The sequence below is a fragment of the Panthera leo genome, chromosome D4, assembly GCF_018350215.1.
Source record: "Panthera leo isolate Ple1 chromosome D4, P.leo_Ple1_pat1.1, whole genome shotgun sequence".
Classification (NCBI taxonomy): Eukaryota; Metazoa; Chordata; class Mammalia; order Carnivora; family Felidae; genus Panthera; species Panthera leo.
The window spans coordinates 69,414,697-69,438,291 of NC_056691.1; the positions used below are offsets into that span (position 1 = coordinate 69,414,697).

General features: G+C 42.3%; 2 pseudogenes; both read left to right on the top strand.

Moving 5' to 3' along the window:
• Positions 1-7,499, top strand: part of LOC122204581 — a 57,251-nt pseudogene extending 49,752 nt beyond the window's left edge.
• Positions 7,500-7,931: 432 nt separating this feature from the next.
• Positions 7,932-20,768, top strand: LOC122204582 (annotated as a pseudogene).
• The last annotated feature ends 2,827 nt before the right edge of the window (positions 20,769-23,595 follow it).

The following is a 23,595-nucleotide window of genomic DNA, read 5'->3' on the forward strand; positions in this document are numbered from 1 at the left end:
TAAGCTCCTCCCAAAGCAGCTCTGCTGTTGGCAAAGCCCCTCCAGGCTTATCCCCTGGGATCCTCTTCTGCATCCCTGAGGTTGCTCATTTCCGGCCCTCTCCATGCTCTTCACGAGGCTCAGTATGGTGTGGCAGAAAGAACACAATTTTGCCCAGGAGACTAATGACCTAGATTCCAAAGTCCCAGTTCCAAACTTATTAACTACTCTCCATCCCTGGGCCTCGGTTTCCCTGTTTATACTCCCGCCTCCCTCAAAGAGAATAGATGAGAAAGAGCTTTATAGAATATCAAGCTCCATTAAAGGAGAAGAAATCTACTACCCGCATCAGAAAGTTTTTGTACTGGATTTTAAATCTGCCTGATGCAGAGTTGTTTTTTTCAGCCCACAGCATGGGTGCTCAAAAAGGACCATGCTATAGAGACTATGGATTTTTCCAGAAGAACAGTTGTGAATCATGGGCTCACCATAGTTGTTCTGATGCTTCCCCTTCATTTAACAGTCCAGACCACTTAAGTCTCACAAGAAGAAGGAATAGACTCAAGTCATTTCCTCCAGATCCCTTGGAATTTAGGGGACTGTCCCTTCTTCCAGTGCCAAGGACTCAGCTGTAGAGAGAGAATCCTGCCATCCTAAGTCAGAGATGAGCCAAAGGCTATTCTGCAAAGGGAGGTCGGCTTCCTTGCAAGAAGGAAACCAGGGCCTGAGTACAAGTAGGCATTGTCTGCCCCCTGGGGTCTGGCAGGAAGGAGTCTGAGCGGGCACAGGAGTGGGCTGAAGGCTCTGGCAGCATGGGCAGCAGCCTCTGTGGTGGGGAGGGAGGCACGGAGTTGTGTGTGAGAGCTGGGCTTACAATGTAGGCATTGTTCCCTCCCCGCACTACATCTGCTCCCCTAAGGGTGGAGGGCAGAGAAGAATGGAGTTGGGGAGCATCTGCCAGGGCCCGGGGAGAGAACTGTGCACTGCTCATTTAGAGGAAAGGGAACTATTGAGCAGGGCCCACCCATAAGCAGACCTGGCAAAGGTTAGAGATGCATCAGAAAAGTACTGACTTCCTCTGCCACAGCTTTCTCCCCACCTCAGTCTCTTTGATCCTTTCTCTTAGTTCTGTCATTTCATACCGTGCTGTGCTTTGCGTACTGTGGTAATTTATTTATTTTACTTTTTAGTATCTAAGCATTTCTTTTGCACACTTCAGAATATCCCTAAGTATCTTTTAATATATTAGGTCTATTATATTGACCTTTAAAATCATAAAATTCAATTCAGGTAAGTTTGCCCTCAAATCTGCATATACTCATTGTCACTGATGATTCTATCTTCTGAAAAAGAACTTGGTGATATGGAACAAAAAGAATAAAAATGTCTATCCTCTTTCAACTAACTCATCTAAGTATGCTATGTGCTAATACTTACGATTATCTCATTAATGCTCCTCAAAATCCCATGAGGTATGAATTAGTATAAGTCAAGTTTACAGGTGAGAAAACTGTAAATCATTGACATGCAGTAATTTGCACAAGATCACACTGGTAGTAGATCAAAGATCAATCCTAGGTCTCTGACTCTAAACCCAGTGTTTCTTCCTGAGCTAGCCTTCCCACATCACCCAGTAATCCCACTCTGGGGATTTTTGCTGAGGAATTTTGCATTTTGATTATAAAATCAAATATAAAAAAATGTTCACTGAATTACTGAAAATGAGAGCAAAAATTGGAAACAATCTAAACATCCAATTATAGAATAAATTAAGCAAACTGTGGCAAATCCACTAGAAACACTGTCACTCAACCATGAGAAATGAAAAATGCCACAGATTATAGAAACATAGAAACTTTCCATAACTGAAAAATGTGTGTGTGTATCATTTTGCACACAACTGTGCAAAAGTTTACCTATGTAAAGATGGACAGGCAGAAAGTCAAAGTGAAAGTATTATTTACAGGGAAATACAATTCTGACTATATATTTTTTTTCTTTACAGGTGTTTTTTTTCTTTACAGGTGTTGTTGATTAACAATGAACAGGTAATTTTGCTTCATAGAAATAAACATAAAATGAAAAGTTTCTTCAAACTAAGATTTTTTTTTCACTTTCACACTCATAGAAGATCTTTTATAATTTATCACTTTCTTTTGGAACCTTAGCATATATCAAAATCAGGCTGTAGTTGCCGCTGCCTTCGACCACATTAATGGTGCTATAAACAATCCTTTGGCATTCAACCACTCTGGAAAAAGAGGGGTGAAAACAGCGGAAAGCAACTGGAACCCTGCCATAGCTTCTGGACAGACAGGGGACTCCTATGGAAAGGTGCCTGCTCATTCACAGGGTCATTTGCTCTCAGGGCCTCAGCTATTCCCAGTCCGTAAACATTCTGAGACTTCCAGTGTTTCAACTGGGGACCATTTTGGTCCCAAGGAGTTGATGGGGGGTAGGAGGGAGGGGAGGGTGGGTGATGGGTATTGAGGAGGGCACCTGTTGGGATGAGCATTGGGTGTTGTATGGAAACTAATTTGACAACAAATTTTAAAAAAAAAAAATTTTAATTTAAAAATTTTTTTAATTTTTAAAAAGGAGCAAGAATTTTGGTCACAAGGAGCAAGAATCCACTTAGACTAGCTCAAAGTATGTGGGAGTTGATTATAAGATTACTAGTGACACTTTCAAAGCACCCCAGCCTCATGGGACTATGGGAGCCATGGAACCCGGAGCTTATCTCTGCTCCTTGCTTCTCTTCTCTCCTCCCTCTCCCTCTCTTCTCTCTTTTCCTCTCTGTACCTCTCCCTCTCTGTCTCCAGCCTGGATCCTTCTCCTCATTCAACAATTCACAGGAGATGCAACCCTAGTCACACACCCCTGATACCAGCATTTTCCTCTTTCTCAACCCAGCTTCCTCTGTTCTCCCCTCCCCACCCATAGGACCTCAGACAAAAATCAGGTTCTCTCACAAAAAACAGGGTACCAGTCTGATGAGAACAAGGATTTAGCAGAAGAGTGCTCAGTGCAAACCCCAAAGGGGAGGTGATGGTCAAGGAGGCTGATGCAAGAACACTATCCTGTCAGAAGAAACCAAGACTGGGTAAAAAGTCAGGAGTTGAGAAAAAAACCCAGGGCAACAATCTAGAGGACAGAAAAAGAATATCCTCAAAGTCAACAGAAAAAGGAGTAAGTCAGTAAATGTGAACAGGGTCACAGTTAAGTCAATGTGACAGTGCTTCCACGTGTTAGCCCAGGCTGTGCGGTGCTGGGGCATACCATAGGGTGCCAAGTGCCAGCTCAGACTTCAGGGGAAATCAGGGAGTTAAGAGGTAAAAGCAATAAAAAAGAGACCATGGGTATTTGTTAGACATCATCAAATGACCAAACACAACAAAACTAGCGGGTACAAAACCTGGCTCAGCCACTAATTTGCCAAGTGATCTTGAGTAAATCATTCTCCTCTTTGGGTCTCAGTTTCCCCATCTATAATGTGAAGATATTGGACTAAAGAACTCTTAAGGTCCCTAAAGCAATGACCCTTGAGGCAGTGGTGTGCTAATGTCAGCTCCTACCAGATCATGAGAACCAACTATTCAATTTGGAGGAACTTTGTGGCTTGTTAAACACAGCTGTTATAAAAAATTAAATAATATACATTAACAGTTAAATAAATGATATTAAAACCCAACAGTAAAAAAATTCAAATTTTACTGTTATCTATGCTGGAGCCAGTAAAGTTTTTCTGCAAAGGGACAAATACTAAATACTTTAGGTTGTGAGAGTCACAGATAGTCTCTGTCATATATTGTTTTTTTTAACAATGCTTTAAAAAATTAAAAACCAATCTTAGCTCACAGGCTGCACAATAACAGGCCATGTGTCAGATGTGGCCTACGGGCCATCACTTGCCAATCACTGATCTATGATCTTGAGGTTACTTACACCTATTTCGCTCATATGGTGGAGACGCTATGTAATTGTGTGCTATTGCATGTCTCTGTCCAACTCCGTTTTCAGTGATCTCACATAAGTAGCTTAAAATGAGCTATGATGATGGGACAGCTGGGTGGCTCAGTCAGCTGGGCGTCCGACTTCGGGTCAGGTCATGATCTCACGGTTTGTGAGTTTGAGCCCCACATCGGGCTCTGTGCTGACAGCTCAGAGCTTGGAGCCTGCTTTGGATTCTGCATCTCCCTCTCTCTCTGTCCCTCCCCAACTTGTGTTCTCTCTCTCTCTCAAAAATAAACATTTTAAAAAATCTTTTTAATCAGCTATGGTGAAAGTATCTATACTACAGAAATGGATAAACACTGCAAATCAGGGCTCCTCTTCCCAGAGAGCCGGTCAGTAAACGTTTACCATGGGGCGCCTGGGTGGCGCAGTCGGTTAAGCGTCCAACTTCAGCCAGGTCACGATCTCGCGGTCCGTGAGTTCGAGCCCCGCGTCAGGCTCTGGGCTGATGGCTCGGAGCCTGGAGCCTGTTTCCGATTCTGTGTCTCCCTCTCTCTCTGCCCCTCCCCCGTTCATGCTCTGTCTCTCTCTGTCCCAAAAATAAATAAAAAACGTTGAAAAAAAAATTAAAAAAAAAAAAAAAAAAAAAAACGTTTACCAGCACACCACTGCCTTGAGGTCACTACGGGAAAGAATCATAGAAAACTGGGGCACCTGGGTGGCTCAATCTGTTAAGCATCTGACTTCGACTCAGGTCATGATCTCGCAGTCCGTGAGTTCGAGCCCCGCGTCGGGCTCTGTGCTGACAGCTCGGAGCCTGGAGCCTGCTTCGGATTCTCTGTCTCCCTCTCTCTCTGCCCCTCCCCCGCTCATGCTCTGTCTCTCTCACTTTCAAAAATGAATAAATGCTAAAAAAAAAAAAAAAGAAAAAGAATCATAGAAAACTGATGTGCTTTACCAATTCACCCAGAAATGCTGACAGAGAAGCAAAATGTAAAGGAAAAATGCAGTCCACGGCGTCAGAGGAAAAGAAAGACAGGAACACACAGCCAGGTATGTCTGGTCATGGCTTAATTAACAGGTGGTCTTTTATGACCACCCTCAGAATTCAGGCTTCTTTTCTGTGACTGAGACGTATCCTATTTTTCTCTTCTCTCACTTTGAAAACACTATTTCTGGCTTTGCTGCTGCCCCAGACAGTAACAAAGCAGCTGAGGTCTGCCCAGAAGTTGCCGGGGACAGACAGCATACAAAGGGTTCATGGCTGTGAGGGAGACAAGCAAATGCCATAAAGAAAGGCAGTTTTGTGTAGAGCAGCCACCTCTGCTATTCTGGTACGGATTTGGGGCTTCTCTTAAAATAGAACAATAAACGTGCAGGTCTAGACTAAGCAGCAATTTTGGTTTTAGGGAAAGCTGATACCCAGCAGGATGAGGATAACCCCGAGAAAGTTTGTTTTCAGCAATTTGGGCTCAATTAACCAGGAAAAGTGCCTGGCAAGGAACAAAACACAACCCAAACCAGGAGGATGCCTTCAGGGCATTTATGAGATGACCCTCCTACAAATTCCCTGACTGTAAACTCTTTCTTTGGGGAAATGAAGTGTAGCCTTAACAGTTTTAGAAGAAATTGTTTCTGTGACCTATTCCTCTCTCCAAGTCCCAGGAAAATCCACCCTGAACATGTATACTACCTCTCACCCTCCTGCTCTGCTTCTCCTAGCTGGTCATAAGGAAAACTAATAGAAACCAGAAAAAAGTGGTATCTTTCCCCAAATCCCAGTTCCCTAGTTCAAACAGCACAAAATACTGGGTAAATGGAGGGGTGGAGAAAGCAAGGTTTGATAGGGGAGGTGAATGAAGACAGTCATGGTTAGAGATAGTTGCATGGACAAAGGGACCCTAGAAGTGACCCTTGAAGAAACAGGCAGAGCATAAAAGGAAAAAGCATTTCAGACAAAGGCAATGGAGCAGGTAAATGCAAAACATGGTTGTTATATTAAAAGGTATTCAAGGTCCCACACCTAGAAACAGCTTCTCAGTGTTTCCTCAAAATCTCTGTCTGGTTCAGCCTACTCACCTCTACTGCAGCCTCCATTGTGTCCATCAGGCTGACCCATAAGTCCTACAAGGTGTCCACCTCTGGCCCCTGGGCCTTCAGCTGCTGTTCATACACAAGTGTGCCTGACACCCACATCGGTTCTTCAGCCCTCTCACAGGTGGGCATCAGTATGAGTGTGGTCAGGGGCTATAGCAGGGCCACGGGTATATAGAACATCACAGCTGTCTCAGTAAAACAGAGCCTGCTGAGCCCATTTAAGCTGGGAGTAGACTCCAACACCCAGGCCGTGCCCACTCAGGATAAGGAGCAGATCAAGAGCCAAGATAACAACTCCACAAAACAATTCCTTTATCAACAAAGTGTAGAACCTAGAGCAGCAGAAGCAGATTACAGAGACCAAGTGGAGTCTCTCACAGGACCAGAAAATGGCTCAGAGCAACATGAACAACATGTTCAAGAGCTGCATCAACAGCCTTGGGCAGCAGCTGAACACAGTAGCCCAGAAGAAGCTGAAGCTGGAGACAGAACCTGGCAACATTCAGGGGCTGGTGGAGTACGTCACGAATAAGCATAAGGAAGAGATCAAAGAGAGATCAAAGAGCTTGCAGAGATGGAGAATGAATTTGTCCTTGTCAAAAAGGCTGGGGACGAAGCTTACATGAATAAGGCAAATTTGGAGTCCCACCTGGAGTGGCTCCCCAACAAGATTGACTCCCTAAGACCGCTGTATGAAGAGGAAAACCAAGAGCCTCAGTCGCAGATCTCTGACACCTCCATGGTCCTCTTCATGGGCAACGGCCACTCCCTGGACCAGAAGGCATCAACACGGAGGTCAAGGCCCAGTACAAGGAGATTACTAACCATAGCCAGGCGAAGGCTGAGACCACGTACCAGGTCAAGTACAAGGAACTGCAGACACTGGCTGGGAAGCACGGGGATAACCCCTATCATACAAAGATGGAGATTTCTGAGATGAATAGGAACATCAGACAATTCCATGCTTAGATCTAGACCCTCAAAGGCCAAAAAGGGCTTCCCTGAAGGCCTCCATCACTGAGGCTGAGCAGTGCGGGTAGCTTGTCATTAAGGACACCAATGCCAAGCTGGCTGAGCTGGAGGCTGCCCTGCAGCAAGCCAAGAAGGACATGGTATGGACAGGATCCAGGTACTGCATGAGTACCAGGAGCTCATGAACATCAAGCTGTCCCTGAACATCAAGATCTGCTTGAGGGTGAGGAGAGCTGGATGGAATCTGAGATGCAGAACATGAGGATCCATACAAAGATGACGAGCAGATACTCAGGTAGGCTGAGCTCAGTCTATCCCCATAGACTCACGAGCCCTGGCCTCAACTATAGCCTGAGCTCCTTTCAGTCCAGCTTCAGCTCTGGCAGGGACTCCAGCTCCTTCCGCTGCTCAGCTACTCCAAAGCCATGGTTGGGAAGAAGATCAAGAACTGGAATGGGAAGCTGGTGTCTAAGTCACCTGATGTCTTATCCAAGTGAGCAGTCACTGATGTTCCCCCTCCCCCAGTCACCCTTCCCCTGTGGCTGCCACAGGAGAGCCTTTGGGGGAATGTGCAGGGGAGTGACTAGGAACAGGAGACCCACCTGAGGCTCAGCCCCAGTCCTCATTCTACCCTTAGGAGTAGTCTACTGCCTGGGTATCTTCTCTTGCCCATGCCCCTAACTAAAAGTCAATTCAAGTGTCTTTTCTTAAAGAAAGATTCAGCTGGCTCTGCAAAAAAAAAAAAAAAAAAAAAAAAATCTCAAACTCATTAGTCATGAAAGAAGTTCAAATTAAAACCCACAGTGAGGTAGAAAGCCACGAGAGAACATACCTCCTATCCCAACAATGAGAGAAAACCAAACAATCTATAAAATCATAACTCCCCTTGAGCCCATGACAAGGCAATCAGGAGATCTGAATTCCTAAGAATGACAAACCCTGCCACACAGACACAGTACACAAGAACTGTTCCACCTTTGCCAGAGCCTCTTTGGAGCAAGAGGGTAAGAAGAAAAGAGCTAGCATTACAAAAAATTCTTAAGAGCAAAGTGTGTGTTGGCACGAAGTTAAGAATCCACGGGAACCTCAGACACAAGAGAAATTCATGTTCCCAAGCTCTTTTCCGCAATCTCTACCAGGTACTCAGAAAAAAGACTGAGGCAGGCAGGACAGCTGAGAGAGAGTCCTCACTGGCCTGCAGGCATGAAACACTGTCCATTTTCCAGAACTTTCTCTCATAAGAAGTCAAAACCTTCTAGGCTTTGTTTGAAGTCAAAACCACTAGGGAAGGAGTAGACAGGCTAAGATCCTCTGTCTGCAGAAGGGATAGGAACACAGCCATCTGCCTCTGGGAAGTGGGAAACCTCTCTATCCCAATGGTAACCCCTGCACTGAGTAACAAGCAACAGCACTCTCCTGCTGGGGGAAAGAGCAGAAAACTCTCTTGCAACCAGTCCTCAATGATGAGCTGCCACTACACACCCCACCAGAATGACTACAATTAATTAAACTGATGCCAAAAACTGGCAAGGAGGCAGAACAACAGGAACTCCCCTATGCTGCTGGGAAGGATGTAAACTGGTGCAACCACTTTGGAAACAGATTTGGCTGTACCAACGAAAGCTACACATGTGTATAGCCTATGACTCAGCAACTCCACTTCTAGGTAGTAATCTAAGTGAAATGAGTACAGATGTGAGCCAAAAGGCATATAAAAGAGCATTCATGGCAGACCTATTTGAAATAAACAAAACCATAAATAACCCAATAATCATCAATAGTACCATGTATAAATGGTATAATTACAGTTTTTTCACACATTAGTACAGCAATACACGGCTACCTGCAACATGAATAAATCTAATCAAAATGTTGAACAAAAGAAGCTAGTTAAGATGAATCTATGAATTCATTTATTTGAAGTTTAAAAACAGGAAAAAACAATGGAATAGAAATCAGATAGCAATTATCCTTTGGAGGGTACTAAATGAACAGGAGGAGGAGGAGGGAGGCTTCTGGAATCCTGCTGATGTTTTACTGCTTGATCTAGTTCTGGTTATATGAGTGGCTTCATGTTATAAAACTTCATTATGCTGTAGGGGTGCCTGGGTGGCTCAGTCAGTTGAGTGTCCAACTTTGGCTCAGGTCATCATCTCGTGGTCCGTGAGTTCAAGTCCCACGTCGGGCTCTGTGCTGACAGCTCAGAGCCTGGAGCCTGCTTCTGATTCTGTGTCTCCCTCTCTCTCTGACCCTCCCCCGTTCATGCTCTGCCTGTCTCAAAAATAAATAAACGTTAAAAAAAATTTTTCTTTAAAAACTTTTAAAAATTCATTAAGCTGTACCTTTGTGATTTGACCCCTTTTCCATTTGAATGTTACACTTCAATTAAAAAGAAAAGTTTTGGGTTCCGGGGTGGCTCAGTCGGTTAAGTGTCTGACTCTTGATTTACATTCAGGTCATGATCTCACATTTCCTGAGATCCAGTCCCACATCAGGCTCCAAGCTGGATCCTGCCTGGGATTCTTTCTCCTGCTCTCTCTGCCCCTCCCCCACTCACATATATTCTCTTTCTCAAATAAATAAACATTTTTAAAAAGAAACAAAATTTTACTTTAAAGAAAAGTGATTGGTATGGGAAATGTTGAACAGGTCAGCCTTGCTGAAGTGGTGAGAGAAGACTGAAGGCAGGGGAGCACGGAGCCAGAGCATGAAGGGCCTTGAATGACAGACCAAAGGGTTTATCCTTTGTTCCACAGACAGTGCCACCAATTGTTTTGTGTTGGTTTTTTTTTTTTTTTTGAGATAACTATAGATTCATATGTAGTTGTAAGAAACAATATATATAAATCCAATATATCCTTCATCCAGTTTCCCCCAATGTTGACAACTCTCAACCTATAGCACAGAGTCACAATTAAGAAGTTAGCATTGACATGATCCACCCACCTATCCAAATTCCAGCACATACACGCACTCGTGTGTACATGTTTAGCTCTGTGCAATTTTATCACATGTGTATATATTCATGTGGCTACCACCACAGTCAAGATACAAACTAACTCCCACCACAAGAATCCCCCGTACTGTCCTTTTGTGGAATGGTTAAACGAACAGCGGTGCATGTATACCATTGGACACTACTCAGCAGTAAAAAGGGATAAACTATTGATACACAGAAAATTATGCTCAGTGAAAAAGCCTACCTCAAAATGGTTACAGATGATACGGTTCCATTTACACAACATTCTTGAAATGACAAAATGACAGAGATGGATAGTGGTTGGTTGCCAGGGGGTAGGGACAGGGGTTGGGAGGGAAGTGGCTATAAAAAGGTAGCATTGCAGGTTTTTGAACAGAGGAGTGATATGAATAGCACAGACCAGAGAATCTGGCTCATTCTAAGGGCCTCAACTCTGAGTTTCCAAGACTTAATCCTCCCACCCTTCACCTATACCACCCCAATCCCGGCCCTACTGCCCACCCCCCCCCCCCTCAGTATCTGCCTCTTGTTGCTTTAATACCTAGTTAATTAGCAGTGGTTTGGGTTTTGATTAAAAGGTCCTGTTGACAACAGATCCTCCCCACTGGCAACCCAATAGTTTCATCTGCCCAGTCAGTTCAGGCACTAACCCCTTTTTTGTTCTCCTGTAGACCTCCTAGAGGAGCTCAGAGTCCTTGGATATACTTAGTGCATTAGCTGTCTTATGAATTTGCAAGGCTGTTTTGGGTTATTTCCCCCTCTTGCTCCTGTTTTTTCCCTGAATATTATTCTATTAAACTGTTTTAAAAAACAAATATGTTGCTGAGGGGGGCTGGGAGGGGTGGTTAGTATGACATTTCTCTGTTATTTTGAAATGAGACCCATAGGAAGCCTCCAGGCACATGGTAAAGTCAGACATAATCCAGTTAGTTACAAAGCAGGATTAAAGGAGCTGATGATCTCGCACGAAAAGGCAACTCCCTTACACACTAATGGATGGCACACTGTCCCCAGAAGCCAAATAAGGAGAGAAAGTGCATTTCACAAACACAATCAGGGAGAAAATCTATTCCCCATAGAGAGGCACACCAGGAACAACCAACCACTAAGTAGAACTTGAACTCTGCTTCAACACTGTGAGTCAGTCCTTCTGGCTCATCCTGCTGGGGAGGCCTTCCCTGAAGTAAGGAAACAACTTAAGATATCAGGAGGGAAGGGCTGCTTAGAGGAGGACATGTGAGCTGGGTCTAAAGGCTGAGTAGTTTCCCAGGTAGTAAACGCGGAGTAGAGGGCAGTATACCAGACAAAGGGAACAGCATGAGGAAAGGTACAGGCTTGGAGTAGACTGATGTGACAGGAAGTATGGCACACAGAGGGAAGTAGGGAAAGTAGAGGCAAGAAAAGTGAGGTAGCCACCGGATCAAGAAAGATCAGAAAGGAAATTGGCCTTTAAGTGATGGGCAAGCAGCACAAGTTTTAAAAACAGAGGTATGGGGGCGCCTGGGTGGCTCAGTCGGTTAAGCGTCCGACTTCAACTCAGGTTACGATCTCGTGGTCTGTGAGTTTGAGCCCCGCGTCAGGCTCTGGGCTGATGGCTCGGAGCCTGGAGCCTGCTTCCGATTCTGTGTCTCCTTCTCTCTCTGCCCCTCCCCCACTCATGCTCTGTCTCTCTCTGTCTCAAAAAATAAACGTTAAAAAAAAAAAAAAAACAGAGGTATGACTCAGTACTTTAGAAAGATTACTCAAATGGCCCCATGCAAGCAGATAAATTACAGGGGTGAGATTCTGGTCTGAGAGATAAGTTAGGAGCCCACTGCCTTTCCTCATTCTCCTCTCAAAGACTGAGCTAAAGAAATGATCCAACTTCCCATGAAATTTACATGTTAAGGTGGTTTGACTGCAAGAACGATCTTTTCTTGTTGGGACACAACTTGTCAAAACAAGGATCAGGGTTTTGTTGATTGATAAAAAAGAAAAAAAAAAGCATTGAACATTATTTACAAGGAGTAGGGGCTCCCAGCTCAAGGCTGAAAGATTCAGGCCTTCCTGGGCATGTATGGTGAACCATCAGTAAGCTACAGAGCCACCCTGAGAAAGACCTACTGCTGTATCCAGTCTGGAGAGTCAGGATGTCTGGACACAGCTGGCAAATGGGAAGTGGCTGACAGCTATCTGCATGGAGATAGGCTAAGGAGCTTCCTCAGAAGGAACATATTTTAAGTAGGCTTCACGCCCATCATGGAGCCCAACACAGGGCTTGAACTCACAACCCTGAGATCAAGATCTGAGCTCAGATCAAACGTCGGACACTCAACTGACTGGCACCCCAGGTACCCCACGAACATATCTTAAGGGAAGAAAAATCCTGTTAAGTTGTAGGAAACTCCTAAGGATGGGAAAATTCTGACCTCAGCCAGGTATCTGTCCTTCTAATTTGTCTCTTGACTCAGCCCAGTGGGATCGTGTCAGACTCTTCTGACAAGCAAAAGGCTGTAAATAAACAAGCACCTTGGAGCTCAGGCACCTCTGGTTGGGGACCCTCTAACAGAGCGGAACAGAAGTAAAGAAGCCAGTCCTCCTCCATACACTGCTGGCAACTGAGGGCTGCGGGCAGCAGCCAGGGAAGAACTGCAGGAAAAGCCACAGCCATCTACACACTGGCACAGAACGGTGTCCCTGGCAGTGCCTCCCTTATAGCAGAGGTGTACACCACAGGAATGCTCACACCCTGCAGAGTCCGCCGTGGTAGCACAGCATGAACACTGAAAGCAGTGCATATACAGTGAACTCATCAGAAACATACCCTAAAGGGTGGCAAGGCCCAGATGGAGCCTCTGCACAGGCAGTGGGGGGGCCAAAGTAGGTTAATTTGCAAACCAGTGTGAAGGCATGACGACCTCACCAAAGTAAGTGCTCATTTGTCAAGTTCTGAATGAGTGTTCATACAAGAAAATATTAATACTTGTGGGACAGTCTAATGTTAAAGCAGAAAACTTCACGAGGGTGGGAAGAAAACAATCTGACGTATCGCCTCTGTACATAACAGCTCTGAAGGGCAGATGTTTGTGTAACAACTTCCCCAGTGTTCCTACTGTTTCCGGTTATGTAAGTACCCCCCACTATCTCTGTTATTTCCCTACATCCCTTCTCAGAAATCAACCCATCCTATATTCAAATGTTTAGGTAACTTGGGATTTTTCAAGCACATCGTCATGATGAAATCCTGGAATATAAAATGTCAAAACCAGGGCCCTGGACAAGATAACAGGAGGAGCTCTTGTTTAATGGGTTGCCATGGTGAAAGGAGGGAGGTTGATGGAATTGAAAAAAAAAACCTAGGAGAATTATTGTAGTGTGTGAGGTTATAACATATTTGTGAAAGTCCCTATATCTGAGTTGGGCTTGGACTAGGATAAGTGCCCTCCTTGGATGTGGTGAACACTATGTAATCAGTAAAATATCCAAAGATTTTCCTGCTAAGACTCTCTGCTCCAAGTTACTTTGGGATCCTAAGAGCCCAACTTACTGATAGATGGAGCTTGGACAGCAGTTATAATCAAAGTGTGGCTTCCTTTCCCATCCCAAGCGGAGAGTCATATTACAAACAGATAGCTCAAATATTGCTGTGCTAAATCAACAAACTGGTACAAACTGGCCTTCTTTCTGCTGCTCAAACATGCCAAGTTCTTCTTGCCTTCTCAATTGTTCTCCTCTTTTATGAGAACACTCTGAACCTGTATCTTTGCACGGCTGCCTATTTAGCACGAAGGTCTCAACTCAAAAGTCACCGCATGAAGGAATGAAGGTACTCCTAGGATATTGGCAATGTTCTATTTCTTGGCCTGAGTGTTAGTTAATAGGTTGTGTTCACTGTGCAGAATTTCATCAAGGTGTCCACGTTGACGTGTACATATTTTTGCATGTATGTTATACTTCAATGAAAGTTTATTTTATAAAATAAGTCACCTCCTCTGAGAAGCCTTCCCTGACCATCCCATGCTCCCCACCCTCTGACTCTCATGTTAGCCTTATTTATTGTCTTCATGATACTATAATTATCTCAAATTAACTTGTCTATGTTTATGTTTACTTATTGATTTTCTGTCTCCTTCTCTTGAATATAAGCACCAAGAGAGATCAAGGACAATATCTGTCTTGTTCCATGCTGTATCTCTATTGTTTATAACAGTGCCTGGCAAAGAGTAATCAAGAAAGAATGAATACATGATTAAATGGATAGCAGTTTTCCCCCAGCCCTGTTGTGAATTATCTGCATACTTGGAATGTTTCTGAATAAAGAATGAAGATGTCTCCTTTTGTGAGTCACAGAAACCAAGGATTCTCAAGGTCTTTGAGAACATATTACACTCTGGTCAGTGAAGGATCATCCATTTCTTCTATTCCTAGCGGAGCAGCAAAGACTCTGCCCTGAAACTCCTGAGTCCTGGGACCCCCTGCAGGACGTGTGATCTCCCTAAGCTATGTATACTCACACCTCGTGTATACAGTGGTGAAAATATCCTTACCTCAGTGGAAGTTGTGAAAATTAAGTGAGAAAATTAAAAAAAAAAAAAACCTTTTAAAATAATTTTAATAGAAATACAAAACTATTTTTAAACAGACTATTATCAATATTATTATCTTGAGAATAATTCAAGGAACGGCTCTGCCTTCCGTAGAATTCACTTACTTTTTTTTCTTTATAGTTTGAGCTCCCCCTAAGATAGGCAAGGCATTATGAGGGGTTCAAAGATGACTGGGTCTCATTCCATGGAGCTCAACTACCAAATTACATGGAGAAGGTCAAGCAGTTGTATACAGAGTTTGTTGTGAATTTCTCCTCTATCTTGGGGTCCCTGTTACCACCACTGTTTTTTCATAGATTTGTTCTTCCATTCTTTCATACATTCATTCAACAAACATCTATGAAGAACTTTCACATGTCAGGCATCAGGCCAGGTGCTAGAATCACACTCATGCACTGAAACAGAGGCGGTACATGTCCTCGCGAAGTTAGCACAGAGTGATGCAGTGTGGTGTAGGTACTTTTAGTTCTTTTGCTTCAGGGTACTTCACACAGGGAATGGGAGCAGGAAAGTCTCCCCTCCAGTTTCTCGTTCTTCTTTCTCTGTTACAGCAATTGCAACTTGGACTAGCCACATTTCATGTGCTCAATAGCCACACCAGCTCATGGCCATCTTATTGGACATTGCAGCTCTAGATCCTTGCCACTCCAAGTGTGGCCCACTAACCAGCTACATCTGTACCTCTGGGGGCTCATCAGAAATGTCAGATCTCATTTATTTTTAGATGGTAGTAAGAATAGATGGAAACAAAAAGGAATTTCCTTCTTTCTGTGCCTTAGAAAAACGTGTGCTTGTGTGTCTACGAAAAAATAAAAAACAAGGGCACCTAGATGGCTCAGTCAGTTAAGCATCCGACTATTGATTTTGACTCAGGTCATGCATGATCTCACAGTTCATGAGTTCAAGCCCCATGTTGGGCTCCGTGCTGACAGTGTGAAGCCTGCTTGGGGTTCTCTTTCTCTGCCTATCTGCACCCTCCCCCTCTCAAAATAAATAAACTTAAAAATAAAAAAAGAAATAAAATTAAAAACAAACAAACAAACAAAAAACAGTGGCAGCCTGCAAGAAAGCATGAAAGAATTTTCTAGGACACTGGTCACATTCTGTTTCTTAATCTGAGTACTCATTACGTGAGTAGATTCCATTTATAAAATTTTGAGCTAAACACTCATGATTTTTATGTTTTCCTATATGTAATTATACTTTAACAAATAAGCTTTCCTAGTATGTGGCAAATCTGGCTATATCTCCACTGGCTACAATAAAGAACACCTACATTCCTCGCGTGTGTCTCCTGTACTCTCACACTATAGCCACACTCAGAATATGTCTGCCGCCAGGTGTGTATGGCTTTTTCCCCACACCAATCAGCTCTTTGACACCAGTTGGGTGTCCTACAATTTAACTCAATTCTGACACTACCTGGAGAGATAGTGTCAGATCCCACAGATTAAGGGCTCAGCCCCACAAAACTGTCCCCCAACCACCACCACCACCACTTCAGATGTCAATAGGAAGCCCAGTTTGTTACCTGTGCTTCTGACCAATGGGCTCTACCCATTCCTCAGGTTCAATTATTTGCTACAACAGCTCGCAGGACTCAGGGAAACACCAGCTTACTACATAATAAAAGATATAATAAAGAATACAGATGAACAGCCAGATGAAGAGATACTTAGGGGCAGATTTGGGGACTTCTGTCCCCATGGAGTTGGGTGTGGGACCCTCAATATGTAGATATGTTCACTAATCTTGAAGTTCTCCAAACCCCATACTTCTGCGATTTTTATGGAGACTTCATCACATAAGTATAACTAATCGTTAACTTCATGTTCAGTCACTTTCCCCTCTCTGGAAAATAGGGGGCGGAGCTGAAAATTCCAACCATCTAACCATGGCTTGGTGTTTCTGGAAACCAGAACCCATCCAGGAGCCCACTGAGAGTCATCTCTTTAAAACAAAAAATACTGCTATTACCCAGGAAACTATAAGGGATTTAGGGGCTCTGTGTCAGGAATCAGGGTCAAAGACCAAATATTAGAAACAAAGATACTCCTAGTGCACTTATCATTCGGGAAATTAAACAGGTTTGATTTAACATATTTTTTCTATTATTTCACAGCTACTAATAAAAAATACATAAGACAAGCTTCTACAAGATGCCCCTAATTGCTGATATTTTTAATTGGACAGTCAAAAGATTCCCCATTGGCTATAAGACTGACCTAATGGAAATTACCTATTTTGCCAATCAATTCAAATTTCTATTTTTCTGTCACTGTGGAGAACTGCTTACATCCTTATTTAGGTAGAAAGTTCCTGATTACAATTCTCTTGTGTTAAAATAATTTGTTAACCCTGGTTCCTGCTATAATATACATGATACAGACACATAACCAGAGTACAGAGAAGTCAAATATTTTCACTTATTTATAGGCACTGATTCTCTCATTCAGAGCAAAACCATATGCACAAAGTTCATAAACAATCAGAACTGAATAAATGAAACGTGAGGCTAGTTAATTAACTTGGAAATTGATTTATCCCTCAGAATGGCCGAAAGTTTATAAGGTTCTCATCAAAGCTTTAAGACATGAATCAATTAGGTACATTAATAAAACTTCCTACTACTGGTATCAGTTCAATTCTACACATATGTGCCCTTGGTTGTGCTTATCTGGTTATTAAAATAACTACAATAAGTCCAATGTCATAGCTCTGCCCTACAGAGCCAGCTTACCAGGCAATCCTGCATGCCAAAAGTCAGTTGAACTTCAAATAACTAATGGTAAGCATGATTAGTATTAACCGGGTTTTAGTAAAACAATATGAAATGACTCATTTCCTGATATTAAAAAAAAGTTATTTATTTATACATTTCTCCCTATTTCTACATTCTATGTGTTTTCCCGAAATACTTCCAAATGAACTAAAATTAAATGTGTGCTTTTACATTTCCTGTGGAAAACAACTAGAGAAGTCTTTGGAAATCGCCTGAAATTTCACCAATTCCTTCAAAGCCTTCCCAAGAATCAAAGAAACTTCTGGAAATTTTTAAATAAATCAATGCGTGCTTTGTTTTTCTAACCACTGGCTCAGAGTCTGTGGATCTTTTCTCCAAATGGGCTAATCATATCACAGGTACCAATAACCACAACACCTAAAAAACAAACAAACAAACAAACAAACAAAAACAAAACAAAACAAAAAACCCAAGTCAGTTCCTTCTGAAGGGAATGGAGAAAACAGTAAGCCCCCAACTGTATTTGCTCTAGCACTAGCAGCCAAGTAAGACACCAGGACCATGTCCATAGGTGTTTGATGCACTTGAAGAACTACAACATTAGATTATAGTTTCCAGGGAAACGCAATAGCTGTAGCAAGCACCTCTTCTTTCACCCTTCTCAATGGCCCTTTTCCTGCAAATGAGGTGAAAATCACATTGAATTGTGTTTTGAACATATGAGAAGAACTTGGTAAGACAGGAGAAATGCTTTAAAAAGCAAGGAGGAGGCAAACAGAGATCTGAGGGGACCACTTTCCAGGGATTAGAGCTGCATTTCCAGATCTTGACCAGTGGTTGGGATCCCCTTCCAGGTACAGAGTGAGTAAACCCCACTCCTGACCTCAGAGAGGAATTGTCAGGAGAATAAGGGAGAGTGCTGCCTCCACAGAGGTTTCTGCAGGTTCTAAATCCAATGCCTACAAGTAACATATGTGTGTATTAGGTCAAGTTAAAGAGAAAAAGGAGTGGAAAGTAGGCTAGAAAATGTGCCCTTCCTAAAGGTATTTTAAAATATTCATTTACAAAAAGAACTCTATACAGAAAATCTTCCTATCCCACATCCAAATTCCCCTCCTTTCTTACCAATAGAACTCAATTTTTATTAAGGGCAGAAATGACCCACTTAAAGACTACATTTCCCAGCCTTCCTTGCAGCTAAATGTGGTCATGTGACTATATTCTGGGCAAAGAGATAAGTTCTACTGGCAAAGAGGAGGAAAGGAGTGGCTGATGAGAGAACCAAAAGTATTTGCCTCAGTCCCCAGCCTCAAGGAACCTACATAAACTGAGGAAGACAGACAGGTGCATAACACAAGTCATAATGTGTATTATATTCTATTGTGTACAAGAGGATATAGGGATCCCAAGTAGAAATTACTCATTCAAATGCTGAGGGTATTTTCCTAGTGTTACATAAACAAATGGATTTTAGAGCAATGCCTTGTTACCAGCTGTGTGACTTTCAGCAAATGGTCTACCTCTCTGAGCCTAGGACATCTCATATTTGAATGGAAAAATATATCCCACCTCCCAGAAATACTATGGGGATTCAGTGAGGTTAGTCGTTTAAAGTATTCAGTATGGCAAAAATCATATGGTAAATAATCTAAACCTGACATGCCCCATCCCATTTTTTTTTTTTTCACATACTTTGAGAACTAAATGCCATTTTTCAGGGCCAAAGAAGTTCAATGGGGAGAAGGATGAGGTCTGATCATCTGTTTATCTGCTTTCATTCATAGGACAATTTGATTAACCATTCACTTGCACAGGAATCTTAGCTTCTGCCCTCTCACTGAAACCAGATCTTGTTTGGAAAAGTGGGAACTTCTTCTCCAGTAATAAAATAGTCACTGACATAGTGTCACTCATGCCCATCTGAGATGCTGGAGCTGTTCTTGCCCCGTCATGATGCCAAACATGCCAAGTAGGACCAGGGAGTAGGGAGCAGGGAAGCAGGGTGTTCAAGAGCTTTGCAGTCTGTTTTTATGTATGTAGCAAGTGTCTCATACATCACTGTCTTGGTTTATGAGAAAAACTTGGCCAGAAAAATCATCTGTGATCTTCGGGGAATTAGACAGTGAGGGAATAAAACCAGGTTATTGAGCATGGAGTAAATTGTCTCTATCTGTAGTTTTCCTCCTACACCCTCAAATTACAGGCATGTTTTCATAGGGAAAAACACAAAAAGCCTCCCTCCAGGACTGTCCAGTGTGGGATTCAAGAATCCAGCAAGGACCAATCAAGCCAACCCCCACATTTGTATATTTCACTCTGACAATCATAAACCAGCTTTCAAAAACCAATTTCAGGCTACTGTATATCAGCTCAACAACATCATGGTGGCACCACCTGTCAGCCAACAACGATTTCAGCAGCATCACCTTCTCTGTCCTAAAGAAGGGTCTGTGCCTTGCATGAATAGTTTATTCCAGTGACTTAGTGATTTCTTTACATGTTGAGTTGGCAGCAATCTCTCTGCTCCCATCAGGGCTGCTGCACTGCCTTCGGGATCCCCCCAACACACATACATCCACTGTTCCAACTACAGCATTGCTGCACTGCTCTGCTTTACTTATTGGGCATGTACATAAGGTTTCATTTGAAAAAATGTTAAAAATCCAAAGTTAAAATTTTTAAGAAGCATTGTTTTCTTTACCCTTAAGGTTTTGAAAAATGGACAATGGGAAAAAATGAAAATATTAACACTGTTGTTAAAAACTGTGGGATTTACAAACAGTATTTTGAGAAAAATGAGGGCACTTATTAGGGGTGCTAAATCTGTCAAGTCTTTAGCCATAGTGGTACATTTGGCCAGTTAACTGTGTTTTCAACCATGAAAATTAAAAAGCATATATGAAATGTCAGAAAGATAGCATCAAAGATTGTGGCTAAAAGACAAGGTATAGGAAACCAGAGTCAAGACCAGAAGCAGAACTCAGGATTTGACTAGATTGCCGGGCTGCCCTGCAGAATTTATCAAAAAAAGCCCAGCGCTTGCTGGCAGAACCAGTTCCTGACGTTAAAACAGAACCAGAAGAGAGCAACGCCCATTATTTTCATGCGGTCACTGCTGGCCCCCAGGATTCCTCCTTCGAGGGAAGGACTTTTAAATTTAAACTATTCCTTCCAAAAGAATACCTGACAGCAGCCCCTAAAGTACATTTCAGGACCAAAATTTATCATCCTAATGTAGAGTAGTTGGGAAGAATATGTTTAAGATATCTTGAAGGATAAATGGTCCTCAGCACTGCAGATCCACACAGTTCTGCTATGGATCCAGGCTTTGTTAAGTGCTCCCAATCCAGATGATCCATTAGCAAATGATGCAGCGGAGCAGTGGAAGACCAACAAAGCCCAAGCCATAGAAACAGTTAGAGCATGGACTAGGCTATATGCTATAAATAATATTTAAAATCGATCTGATCATGAAGTGTGCATCCCTTCTCCTAATCTGACAAGACTTACTCCTTTTCTGTTTGCATTTAATGGATACAGTCTTATACAGAATAAAAGCTCAGACATTTCAGTCCTTTGGTGATTAATGCACAATAGCAAATCTATGTCTTGTCCTGATTCACTGTTGTAAAGCATAAGCAAAGGCTAGAGGTACCATCAGGATTGCTGTGGCCCCTCTCTGCTTTTATTCATTTCCTCCACTATGGGTTAAGTATAAAGCACCGTGAATGAAGGTAGTTGTCAGAGCTAACTGCAAGGGTGTGGGTGTTTTTCTTTAATATTTTTTTGAGGGGGATAGGTAGTTTTATTTTAATCTTATGGGCTCCTTTCCCCCCTTTTATATGGTGATCTAATTGCATTTAGTTAAAAGCAGCTAACCAGTTCTTTAGAATATGCTCTCTAGCCAAGTCTAACTTTATTTAGATGTGGGAGATGGACAAGCTTGACTGCTTGAACCAAAATGGTAACATTAAACAAACACCACAGCCCTCACTAATAACACTGTGGCTTTGCTGTCAAGTGTAGAATCCTCCCTTCAAAAAAAAACTTGTGACCATTTTGTATGGCTTATCTGGAAACTTCTGTAAAATATTTTTTGTTATTAAAAAAAAAAAAAAGAAAGACAAGGTATATAATGGGAAAAGGACAAACTCTTCAATAAATGACATTGGAAAAACTGGGCAGCCACATGTAAAAGAATGAAACTGGACTTCTACCTTACACTGCACTCAAAAATTAACTCAAAATGGATTAGACTTGAATATAAGACCTAACATCACAAAATTCCTATAAGAAAACATGGGCATAACGTTAGTCTTGGCAACAATTTTTTTAACCTGACAGCAAAAGCAACAAAAGCAAAACTAAGCAAATGGGACTATATCAAACTAAAAAGTTTCTGCACAGCAAAGAAACACCAACAAAATTAAAGGCAACTAATGAACGGGAGACAATATTTGCAAATTATATATGCAATAATAGCTTAATATCCAAAACACATAAAGAACTCATACAACTCAATAGCAAAAAAATTTCAATTTAAAAAATGGGCATAAGATCTAAATAGACATTTTTACAGAGAAGACATATACTTGGCCAACAGGTACATGATGAGGTACTAAACATCACTCATCATCAGGGAAATGCAAATCAAAACACAATGAGCTATCACCTCACACCTGTTAGAATGGCTATTGTCAAAATGGAAGAAATAAGTGTTGGTGAGGATGTGGAAAAAGGAGGGAACCCTCTCACACAGTTGGTGGGAATGTAAACTGGTGTACCCACTGTGGAAAACAGCATGGAGGTTCCTCAAAAAATTAAAAACAGAACTACCATATGATCTAGCAACCCCACTTCTGGTTACGTATCTGAAGGAAACAAAAACACTAATTCAAAAAGATATCTGCATCCCCATGTTCACTGCAGCATTATTTACAGTAGCCAAGCAAGATATGGAAACAACCTAAGTATCTATCAATGGGTGAATAAATAAAGAAAACGTGACATGTGTGTGCAGATATAAATACAGATACAATAGAATATTATTCAGCCATAAAAAAGAATGAAATCTTGTCATTTGCGACAATATGAATGGACCTTGAGGGCATTATGTTATCTGAAATAAGTCAGAGAGAGAAAGACAAATACTTTATAATCTCATTTACATATGAAATAGATTATTTAAAAAAAAATAGATACAGAGAACAGATTGGTGGTTGCCAGAGGCAGGGGGTGCGGAATGGGCAAAATAGGTGAAGGTCAAAAGATACAAACTCCCAGTTATAAATAAATAAATCATGGGGATGTGATGTACAGCATGGTGACTACAGTTAATAATACTATACTACAGGGGCGCCTGGCTGGCTCAGTCGGTGAAGTGTCCGACTTCAGCTCAGGTTATGATCTCACCGTTTCTGGGTTCGAGCCCCACGTTGGGCACTGTGCTGACAGCTCAAAGCCTGGCACCTGCTTCAGATTCTGTGTGTGTGTCTCTCTCTCTCTGACCCTCCTCTACTCATGCACTGTCTCTCAAAAATAAACATTAAAAAAATGTTTTTAATAATAATACTACATTACATATTTGAAGTTGTTAAAACAATAAATCTTAGGGGCATCTGGGTGGCTCAGTCAGTTAAGCATTGACTCTTCATTTCGGCTTGGGTCATGATCTCCTTGATCTTGGGTTCAAGCCCCACATCAGGCTTGGTGCTGACAGTGCAGAGCCTGTTTGAGATTCTCTCTCTCCCTCTCTCTCTGCCCCTCCCCTGCTCAGGCTCTCTCTCTGAAAATAAATAAATAAACTTAAAAGTTCTCATCACAAGAAAAAAATTTACAACTATGTGTGGTGATGGATGTTAACTAGACTTATTGTGGTGATCATTTCACAACATATACAAACACTGAATCAAAATAAAATAAAAGACAAGAAATTACTTTCGACTTACATTTCAGCTACTGGGTTTACAGTCCTCACCTTATATAGCTCTGTTTTGGGTGTGTTGAACTTTCACATAAGCTTTCAGGAATGTAGATATGTATAAAAGGATTACCTGCAATCTAGCTTTTTCCACAGCTATGTGCAATCATGTTCTGCACAGTGGAACACTCCAAGCAAATAGCCAAGCCAGCACAGACCCAGATGGAGGCTCGCCAGGAAACACCAAAACCAAGCATGGGTAGAATTAGATAGAACCAGCTGGAGGCCAGGTCAAAGTGGAGTCCAAGTCCACCAGCTCGGGAAGCCTTGAGGACAGGAAGGAGAGTTAGGAGGCTACTCCTGC